The following is a 751-nucleotide window of genomic DNA, read 5'->3' on the forward strand; positions in this document are numbered from 1 at the left end:
GTGGGTGGGCTGGGGCCTGCTCGGGCCCCCGCGGGTGGCTGCTGTGCGGAGCCGTGGCCGCGCGCGCGCCTCACGGGTCCGCGACACCCGCGAGCAGAGCGGACCCCGCACGCGCCGGGCTGCCGCCCCTTCGCCGCCTCCTCCAGCGCCTCCTGCGGAGGTCCCCGCTGCACGACTGCCGCACAGGGGGCAGGGGGTCCTGCGCTCCCCACCCGCAGCCCCACCAAGGCCCAGGACCTCCTGGGCACCCTCCTCCTGGCCCTAGCCAAGCTAGCCATGTGTCGGGCCAGGCGGACACCGGGACGGCGGGGCCGTGCTCCTGTCCCTTCTTCCATTCGTGCCTCCAGGCAGTTTCACTGCACAGCTCTTGTAGGCACCGACCGTCCAGTCTGTGCTCGGCTTGGTGTCCCCCTTTGCTGCACTCGTTTTGAACCTTTGACCGTCACTTCTGTCCCTATTTTTTGCCTTTGTGTCCTGAGAAATTAATTGTTACTTTCTCAGTGGCCTGCCCCTGTAAGGGAAACGTCAGTGGGCAACAGCCCACCATCCCTTGGAAGTGACAAACAGCCCCTGGCTGGGGCTTATACTGCCCTGACCTCTTGTTCTGTAGCATTCGGTCATAACGTGGGATGCAACTGTATATAAACAAGGAGACGGGTATCACTGGGCATGTCTACAGGAGTTGCTGATACTACTGCGCAGTAGCATCACATGGCAAAAACCATGACAAGACGCTACTGCGGCGTAGTAA

Source organism: Alligator sinensis, unplaced genomic scaffold (assembly GCF_000455745.1).
Source record: "Alligator sinensis unplaced genomic scaffold, ASM45574v1 scaffold1588_1, whole genome shotgun sequence".
NCBI classification, from domain to species: domain Eukaryota; kingdom Metazoa; phylum Chordata; order Crocodylia; family Alligatoridae; genus Alligator; species Alligator sinensis.